The sequence below is a fragment of the Phasianus colchicus genome, chromosome 1, assembly GCF_987193195.1.
Source record: "Phasianus colchicus chromosome 1, bPhaCol1.hap1.1, whole genome shotgun sequence".
Classification (NCBI taxonomy): Eukaryota; Metazoa; Chordata; class Aves; order Galliformes; family Phasianidae; genus Phasianus; species Phasianus colchicus.
Window position 1 is genome coordinate 59,021,137 of NC_143436.1, and position 8,312 is coordinate 59,029,448.

Genomic DNA, 8,312 nt, shown 5'->3' on the forward strand with positions numbered 1-8,312 from the left:
TGCTCTTAGCCTGCAAGCTGGCTGAAGGATTATCTCGCAGAACCTGATGCACCTTAAAGGCTTTTTGTGTGTTTTGCAGTCGATGTCAATAACCTTCTCAACTGCACAAAAGAGCTTGGCTTAAAAAGGGAAATGAAACAGATGGGAAGCACACCAACCTCTAATGTCAGAGGTATAAAATGGAAGAACAAAACGCAACCTTATAAATTAATGAAATTTCTGAAGATAAATTTAAATTAAATATTTACAAAGCAATATTAAATGACTGGAGGGAAAAGGAAAAAAAAAGAAGTAAAAAACGCCCTACAGCAATAAGGCTATACAACCTGTATGCTTGATAAGCAGGTGTTTCTAAGGCTGTGTTCTCATTATTAACAGCTGATTATAAACTGACTGTTCTCTCGTCTGTTTCAAGTAAAATAAAATTGACACCTACTTCACAGGCGGTTGCGCTGGGGGGAGGCAATTCCCTTGATTCCAATTTTCAAAACTCAGAGGTTAAGTTTGAGGATGTTTTTTAGGGTTTTGGATTTTGTTATTAATTAGTGTCAGAAGTGAGATTTACAGAGAGTGTAATATTCTGAAAATTAATGTCAATCTCCCTGAGTAGTTTCTAAATACCACATTTAGTCAGGTGCGTTCATTCCCCACATGCCAAAGCTGACCTGAACTGACACTTCCTCTCACATGCTCAACTTTATCTGCCCTTCATTAATGGACAGCTTTCAAAAGCATACGTGATTGCTTATGACACATTCAAACCCTGGGACTCTCTTCCGATGCTATCAGCTGGTTTTATAAAAGATAGTGCCCCTTCTTTATAAATCTTGCTTCATTTGTATCCTTAAGTTTTTGTGGCTTCAACATTACGTGGTGCAAACGAAAGTCATTTCTTCTCAGCTTGCCCTCCTGAAGTTTATTAAGAACTATTAATAGTGATATGACTCCTGCTATTGTAGATTATTATTTAAAATCTAACATTTATAATAAAACTATAAGACATTTCCCATGCTACTAAGTTTTTTTATCCTGAGATTTACTGTCATTTCAACACTCTTTCAGTGTCCTATTCATCCACCACATCTGTGCGAAAGAGCTTAGAGGGTAGATTTAGACTAGGTATTAGGTATTAGGAATAAGTTCTTTACTGTGAGAGTGGTGAGACATTAGAGCAGGTTGCCCAGCAACATTATGAATGCCCCCTTCCCCTTCTTGGAAGCATCCAGGTGGGATGGAGCTTTGAACAATAGCAGGGGGGTTGGAACTAGATGATCTTAAAGGTCCCTTCCAACCCAAACCATTCTAAGATTCTATGATTGTTCTGAGTATTTTAGCTCAATGAACTTTGAGTAAAAGTTGTTAACCAAGTACAACAGATGCATATTTTATAGAATTATCTACCTTGGAAAAGACCTTCAAAATCATCAGGTCCAACCATCAACCTGAGCTATCAAATCTCATCGTGAAGTCCCATGTCCCTGAGCATCGCATCCACTCATCTCTTAAAAGCCTGCAGGGATGGGAACTGACCACTTCCATGAACCACATGTCCAATGCCTAACCACCCTCTTGGTGAATAAATTCTTCCTGATATCGAATCCAAACCTCTCCTAGTGTAACTTGAGATCATTAAGGATTTTTCTACCTACTGTCCTCCTTAATGTGAGAATTACATTCATAAACCCCATTTTCTACAATTTACATGGTAATCACATCCACGTTTTATTTGTTGTGTTGATTTTGAAGCAGTTCTTCAGCCACCAGTGTTCAGTCTTGTGTTTCTTCAAGAAAACATATCCTACCTTTAAAATTCTGGAATTTACCTCACGTTTGTACAGAAACTTCTTTCCTAGGAACTTGACTTAGCTACTCGTAGGGCGAGAGCTGAATTGAGAGCTGTGGGCAGCAATCTTCTTAGCATCTATCCTAACCTTCCCAGTGCAAGTTATCCATGACTGGGAATCACAGTTGTCAGAACTTCTGACATTGAATGAAGACTGTAATTATCATTTTTTTAACCTTTGTAGCAGATTAATTTTCTTAAATCAGCACAGTCCTTAATTTACATTTTAAGCTGTTGGAAGTTAATTTGTCGTAGGAATAGCAGAAATGGAAGACTTCTTGAATGCTGTTGCTTTTTATAGTGTTTGTCCTTGCAATTCCAATGTTGTTAGTTTTAATACAGCATAACTGAAAATATACTTGGACAGATGCACTCCTTGAAGATCAGGCATTTTAGTGAGCAAGACGACTTAGCAACAAGCATTTTTAATTAACTGGCCATAACAGCACTGTAAAGAAGAGTAGGAAAAAGTATTTAGAAGAGCATCCATGAAACAGGTTAAAATGATAAACCTAGAAGCCAGATCAAAGATGGAGCAAACTTTGCTGTATTTTAGCACTTTGCACCAGGAGACTAGACATGCAAATGAAGGATATAAAAATGAAACAAAGATTTAGTAGCTTTTCTCAGACCACTTTCTATCTAGAATTCAAGTCTTCACAATTAGCATTAGAAAAAAAGCACTTTTCAATAACAATTGGAAGCCAAGTTCATAGACATCTGAGCTTCAGACTGTATGGGGAAAAAAACCCTAGATGCTGAAGGGATAAGGCAGAGTTAAGAATTACATACAGTTTTTGTGTTTAACAAGACATCTTATTTTCCAGAACATCCAGTATTTTAATGAGCAAAATTTGTGTGTGCATTTGTGAGATACAGTCCATAATCCCAATGGCTGAAACATCTTGGCTTTTCTTACCATTACTATTTTGACTTCCAGTGTTCCAGTGTTCTATAGCACTTTTGTATGTTCATGCTGAAGGTGTTTTATATTGTTTTCCTGCTCTGAGATGATAGATGAAACATGTTCTATGAATTTATTCATTCAGAAAATCTTAGATGTCCTTTGTTCCTCAACCATTTGGACTGAGAAATGCTGCTGTGTTGAGCTGCAGTTTTGCTGCAAGGCAGAGGCCCATGTCAGTGCAGAGCTGTCTGCTGCGTATATAAGCATTTTTGCTGCAAAGAGCAGCTGAGATGGACTGTGGAATTCAAAACGCATTTTTCCCTACTGGTGGCTGTGAAAATCAATCAGTAGTTGTGTTGGGAGAGGAGAGGGAAGGGGAATACTCACTGGATGTGTAAGAGAATGCTGGAGTAGCAGGTTTGTTCAGAAGCTAGAGCAACAGTAATAAAGGCTAACAGCTAGTATGGAGTTGACCAATTAAGGTATTTAATTAAACAAAAATAAAAAACACAGAAGATGTGAAATTTTACTAAATTTTCAGAGCAAGTTAATGGTAGGGAGTATTGGTATCCCTTTTTAATGTGTTATCAGAACTTGCTTTTTTCTAGACTCTAATTTGTCATAATGTGAAGTCTATTTTCTCCTTGTTCTCACGTTTCACCTGTGTATAATGGTAGGTTGTTGGTTAATCTGTCATTCTCTGTTCTCTGTTTTAAAACTGGGATGTATACTTTGTATACTACTGGGACTTAAAAACCAAAACAAAACAGAAAAAAACTTTATAGCCAGGGGAAACTTTTAAATATGTAAACAGGCAGAGTGATGGCCAGCATAGTTGATTTATTTAAGTTACTTTGCTTTTGTTTCAGAAAGGGAAAGAGAGACAGAGTAATTTATCTTACTCATGGACCATCGATCACAAGGTAATAAGGAGTAGGAATTTCCCCAATTCGTGGAAACTGGGGACAGTTTTCTCATCAAAAACTGATACCTTCCTTATCAGGATATCTTTGGCAAGTTAGCATAACAAGAAGACATGATGAATTTTTTTAAGTTGAGTTCTATATAAATGGATCGTGTTATGGATCAGTTTCTTGTCACAACTGGTACCTAGTATATAAGAATTTCTTTTTGAGAGCTGAAGAATTTGGGGCAATTTGTTCCAACCACTTTCTCTATAATGAGGAAATAAATTAATGCACTTGGTTTTGAATGGCAGCTAATAAGCAGGGATGGAAAAACCCATGGGAATCTTCAACTTCCCTTGCAAATATCTGACTAGATGTACTGCTGGAAAACTTAAAAAGCAGAATAAATGAACAAAAAAGAATACATAGCTCTGTGCTCCTGCCTGAGAGAGCTGAGAGATTAATATTCTGTCTACCAACATTATAGGTTTTGTCTTCGTACCAATGTCAACAGTGGTAGCATCTTAAAATTGGTTTCCTCAGTGTTATGTGACTTGAAAAGAGGTACAGGGGATATCAGGCCTTAGTGTTTGTGTTTTAGCAAACTGCTCTTCATTTCTACAGTGTCTACAGATAAACTTTTTCACATGGCACTGTTTCAGTTGTTAGGCAGGCCAAGTGTCTACAGGGATGCCAGGTCTCCCAGTCTGCTTCTATGAGATGTGGAGCTTCTCTTTCTTCAGAAATATTAGGGGAAAATATTACAGGTGGGGCTGATTATTCTATCTAATTTGATCTGTGGTGTTTAGCTTTGGCAAAGCTGAAGGCGAGCTTCAAATGTTGTTCTTATAATAACTGATTTTTTGCAATAAAGGAACATATAAAAGACTGCTCCGGAAGTAATGCCTCCTATTTTATTATGTTGGCCCACAATATCAGAGGTGAATGTTGGTGGTACGGCAGTAGAGGTTGAACATTCCACCAGTATTTATGTCTTATGTTACCGCGTAACAGATGGCAGCAGAGGGGCAGTCTGACAGGATGGTGTCCAACATGGGAGTGTGTATGAAGAAAAGGTGTGTCATTGAATTCCTCTGTACAGAAAAAATGGCACCCAGTGACATTCATCAATGCTTGCTGAATGCTTGCGGAGGCCCAACAGTGGATGTGAGCACAGTGAGGTGGTGGATGATGAGTCTGAACAGTGGCGACAGTTTGGCACCTCTGCAGAGTTTTATGAGCACAACAATGCATGGCTAATGGAGGTGACTGTGTTGAAAAACAGTGTTTTATACTTGAGCATTTTCTCTATCAATCAGTGTTATTGTGCTCTTTGTTGTAGTTTCCATGGACATAGAAGCACTCTTTCAGGCATTCTGTGTAAAACAGCAAAGAAGCACAAAGCAGACGTTGATTTTTGTTCTTGTTTGTTTGTTTGTTTTCCAACATATAAGTAAACTTAGACCTTAGAAAATCTTCTTGATCATAGTTGTGTAGCAAGACACTCCTTTAAAACATTGTTTTGATCTTGCCAACCTCTGGAAAGAGATGACTGAAAGTAGTTACAGCACGGTAGTATAGCTGCACAAGGTACCTTTACCAAGGTGATGAAGTCTGAATTTTTCTTGCTTACATGCCAAGAAAAGGTATTTGGTTGGGGGAAAGAAAAAAGTGTGGTTGAATAGCGGAGTGAGGAAGATTTTGTAATGATGAATCTCAATTCTTGACTTTGAATTGATGATTTTTGGAGAAAATTACAATGGAAAATGACAGATCTCCAATGGTAACATATAAGCAGAGCAAAGCACAATTTTTTAGTATTTTTAATGAAAACAGACCACTATTGAATAAAACAAAACAAAAGCAAAAAGAATGCAAAGTATATATCACAAGAGCAGTTGAAAAAAAAATACAGAATGGCAAAATATAGCCAGCATTTCTGCCTGTGATTACATACCTAGGTTCTAATAGGAAAGCTGTCTTTATGACCAGGGCAGTGGAAAGAATTTTTACTCCCTAGGGAGGAAAGCAATGAGTAGCAATCCTGTCTATTAGAATGCATTTACTAATAAACTTCAGGTTTACACAATCCAATGGATATTAGCTTGGTATGGGGAGAAAAGAGCTGAAAACATTTTTAATGCTATAATTTGGGGAGTCCAAACTTGAGGAGAGCAATTAGAATCTTATTTTCATGTGGATGAATTATGCCATTTCGTTTACTTTTTTTTCCTCTTAGTTGTGATTTTAAGTATGTAAAAGCTGAGTGCATGAAAGTTGCAGCTTTGAAGTCCTTAGGCTCAGTGTTTACTTTCTAAATGGTGTTATTATTTAATCTTGAACTGTAAAACCACTGTATTCTGCAGGGCTGATATTGTGAAACACACTGTTGCAAGAAGCACAGGAAAGCATTTGTAATGCTTATTGCTGAAACAGGCAAAACCAGCAAACTCTTTAAAACACAAAAGGATGTTTAAAATTTGCAGTAAGTGAATAACCCTTTCCAAGCCATGCTTCCCACTTTCTACACTTGCAGTCTCTCTTCTCATTGGGAATGACCAACCTCCAGTTACTTATTTGTAGCTGGTCAGAAGTTGAGAAACTTCTGTTTTGACACAGACTCTTTAGATAGAAATGTTTAAGAACCAGTCACCAAGTCCAATGATGCTTTATATAGAAATAATGAAGGCAGATGTATATTTCAACACAATAAGCCTGCACTAAACTCTTTCCTTTTGTAACAGTCAGTCCCAGGAGAGGTTAGAAAGTCTGATCTGTTTGGATGAAGGTTAACCAGTGTGGTGTGACAGAGCTTTTGTTCTCCTGCTAGTGTCCTGTCCTGTCCTTGCTGCAGCTCCCTCTTGCAGCTAGCAGTGGCAGCAGTGTCTGTGTAGGCTGGCTGCAAATGACTTCATTTTTCACAGCCATCACCTCCAGGTTTTCTGTAAGCGGTGTTAAATTCCTTGTTAGTATATAATCTTCCAGGCCTTGGATGGTGGGTTTTTGTGAACCACAACAGAAGAGGAAGAAAATTGCTATTCAAAGGCTAATGCACCGGGAACTGCCTTGAAGGATCCTTATGCAACTCGTAAGAGATAGAGTGGTATGAGCTGTCAAAGCTTTTACAGGTGTGTTGCCATCATTGCAGCTGTGGTGGGAGAATTACAGATACCCAGAGTACAGAAGAACAAGGGGGACAGCCCATGGATGTCACTACCTCCACCGAGAAGCAATGTTCCACATGGCCTAGTGGCTCTCCCCAGCTTCATGAGAGCTGATTTCCTCAAAAGACAAATTGATCTTCAGACAAATACTTTACAGTACAGCTGGATGGAAGGGTTGAATGCTGCTGAAGAGACAGGTTCCTCCCCCTACACCAAGCCAAACCCCAGTCTCTTTTCTTGCATTAGCACTAATGCTCTCCTGGTCCTGAAGAGAGCTGAAGCAGCAGAAAATATTGCTTAACAGCAGTAACAGAAATATAATAATCCTAAAACAATATTTCAGCTCTTGTTAAGGAGCAGAAGCAAAATCCTTAATTTACAGCAATGACAAAAATCATATCTATCTGCAGATTCATTGCATCTGGCACTTTCCCTAGGCTTGCCAGGTCTTTCCAAATCACTGGCCTCAATAAACTAGAATAATAAAGGAGAAGTAGTCACCTCGCTTTTCACCTCTTCCAGTTCTTTAATATGTAGGTAGAATATCCTCAGTCTGGACCTAACCCTGGTACCTAGGTCACCCCAGTATTAACCTCTGTCAACAGTGAGAAATAGCTACTTATGTCTATTTCTCTGCCACACAGGCTTTATAACACATCATTACTTTGCCTTGTGATGGCTGACAAGTTTCTTCAATAACTTCTCGTGAAGGAGGCTTTAAAAAGTCTTTGAAAAGTTTAAACATCTTCTATCTGTAGGTTGGTCTATTTAAAATCAATTGGGTGTTGTGTGCGGAGGGTCAATAAAGAAGAAATAACGGGAGGATTTTATTTAATATGGTTCTGTAACAATCAATAATTACCTTGCAGCTTTAGCCCGTTAGGTCCCTCAACAATAACTTCAAAGGAAATAGGTATGCAGGTATCCCTAAGATGCAGATAGAGAATCAATTAAAATCCAGCAAGAAGTTCTATTTTCCCTCAAAGTCCTATTTTAATCTAAAGAAAGGATCTTACTTTTTAAGCTGCTCCCTACAAGGGTAAACATATGCTTCGGGCATTAATCGATTCTTTTTCTAAATGAATAAATTAACTCCCTGTCCCTCATCTCTTGTAACACAAAACAAATTACCACCTACTGTTAAGGCAGCTTCAACACAGTTTCATCTCCACCTAAACTAAATTTGGACAGATCACTGATAAAGCAGATTCAGGAAAGGAGTGAACTTGCATCTCTGCAGTATTTTGAAGTCCATTTTTCCAGTGGAAAATCCTGGGTTTCTCAGCAGTCTGACAGTCCAAACAGCATGGGATGAGCCATTGGGCTGTCCTACATAGCAGTTATTTATCATTATGCCGTGGATATTCTACACTGTCATTTAGAAGTTAAGCATGCACTTTGAATGATGTGTAATCAGTTCAACTCTACATCATGGTCCAGTAGCTGAAAAGTATAATTGGTAACTCAAGGTTCCTGTGCATCATTCTGCA